Raw genomic sequence first — 2464 nt, 5'->3', positions numbered from 1 at the left:
TCGACACCATTGAGTTCATCTAGGAGGCAGACTTTCGACCCTGACAGTCAGGATCAATCCAATCTGAGAGTGATACACAACCCAGCAGCGACCTTAGTCATATACTCGATTCAAATTTTTTTTTTTTTTTTAAACTTCTCGGCTTGGTAATCTAACTCCTGGTAGTGACAGTGATCTTGAAGCACCTATTTTGTCACTGTACCAAGAGGCCATGTTAGTTTAATGGCACAACATTCAAGTCCAAAAGATCTGTCTGCTTTATTTGATTACCCAAAAGCTTTCGACAAAATCCACCATACACATGTAGTATATTAAGTTTATTACAATGGAGTCCACTTATAACGAGTCCTGAAATAGCAAAAAGTCTGTTATAAAGACATTATTCTAAAATCCCGTTTTTCCCCTTCTTTATCTTAAAAAATAAAAAACTTCTCTAGCGCAATCAGACAAACACGCGAGTCGGTTATAGCGGAATATTGCTGCTGCTGTGCACAGCACAGGCCAATTACACGCATAATGTAAAACCACGCTAGTTGAGAAACTTGTTGGTGAACTAGCGAAACGGGAAACGCTAGCCCACGTGTGTCAACAACGAAGGCGGAGCGAATGAGTGGGGAGGGTGTGGGATGGGTAGACAAAGCAGAACGCATTGCGTGATAGGCCAGCCCAGGCCTAGCCTAGATTAGCAAGGCCTATGCCTCTCATTTCTCCGATGTGGGGATGGAGAGATCACAGTGATGTGATGGATAGGCCTAGAGCTTAGGCCTTCTCAGTCCAGGCCCTGTATCCCGGACCATATTGGTTCCAGCATTGAGGGCCGGGGTGGACGACCTTATCTTGATAAGCTCGCCACGAGACCGATCTTTATCTTATCGAGGATCAATGTGAAAAGCGGCGATTAGCAGATGTTCTAATACATGTACTTATATGTATACAGGTGATGGAACATTTTTGCATTACGTTTTTGCGTGCCGATACTGAAAAAACCTAGCCTAGAGTGAATGTGTGACGCGTGCAAGCAAACGGAACGCACCACAGGGTGTAATGGGCTTGGGGACAACACAGCGGGCGAGTTAGCCTAGAGCCCTTTCTTTCTGATCGCCAATGCCGAGCTGTCATCATCGCTACCGCTAGAGATAGAAACTTGATTCGATTTTTGACCAAGTATGACTTAGAGGCTAGAAGCAAGGAGCTTACTTTTAATCTCCTAGCCTTGAGGTCATGTTGAAGCAAAACCATCATCAGGGGAGATAACAAAAAAGAAATAAACAGAACACCAAACTCATAGATTAGGCCAACTATTTATTCCCTTGAATTTTTTGCTGGATCCCTTATAACAAGAAACTGCTTCAACAGACATTTCGCACCAGTCCCCTCCCTCTCGTTATAACAGGATTCCACTGATATTGAGTGTCTGGGGAGGATGTCGGTCTAATATTCAAATTGATGGCACAGATTTCAGAATCCTAGGTTAAATCTCTCTGGCAACAGAAGATAACAAGTATACAAAGTGGAAGGGCCTATCAAAATAATATACTGAAACCCATCGAGAAGAGTGAGACAAGGTTGTGTCCTCTTTCCTTATCTTTTAAAAAAATTCACGTTTACCATGCAGAGCTTATTAATTAGAGAATGTCAAGCAAGATCGCCACCTGCTGAGAGTCGTCATATACGAGTAAAATACATGTATATATCATTGTGGGGGTCGCAACATCAATAACCTGAGATACGCAGATCAGTTCTGCTTTCAAACAGGAACGAAAATCTCTTTTTAACTTTAAAATAGTAAAAGTAGTAAAAGTGGTAAAAAATAATAGCGCAGTACCGGCATGAAGGAAGAGAATGCCAAGAAAGCAAAACCAGCGGTCATGATATCAATTAAATCAATCGGCAAAAACAATTGGCACAAATCATGGATGGGGATCGAGAGATCAACGAAGGCCATAATTAAATATCAATTCATATAGTAGTTGTAACAATCGTGATAGACAATATATAGCAGAAGTGAAAAAGAAACAAAAGAACAGAAAATTTTGCAAAAACAAACGATTCAGTAAAATGCACAAACTATAATTGTATATAGATCTATATATACAATAAGGCCCCCAAGCAATTATAATGAAATATGCCTTCTATGGAAGATTTAATTGGTGGAGTGCTACATTTTACCCAATTTCCCCATATGACTCTGGGACCTGGTCTTTGATAAAGTAAGAAGAAAACAAAATATCTGCGTTTGAAATGTATGGTGCTACGACAAAATGTCCAGAACACTATTAGCTGCAGAGCAAAAAGACGAACAATGAACAATGATGTGTGTCAGTTTCTCCACACAAAATCACATTGTTGTTGACATCCACCCCTTGGCGCTCCTAATTATGACCTAATGCAGTAGCGAGAGCTGTAGTAAAACCGAACTAAATCTAACACTCACAGTCTCAGAGAGAGAGAGAGAGAGAGAGAG

This window comes from Aplysia californica, unplaced genomic scaffold (genome assembly GCF_000002075.1).
Source record: "Aplysia californica isolate F4 #8 unplaced genomic scaffold, AplCal3.0 scaffold01058, whole genome shotgun sequence".
NCBI classification, from domain to species: Eukaryota; Metazoa; Mollusca; class Gastropoda; order Aplysiida; family Aplysiidae; genus Aplysia; species Aplysia californica.
Note: the sequence above shows the minus strand (reverse complement) of the source record.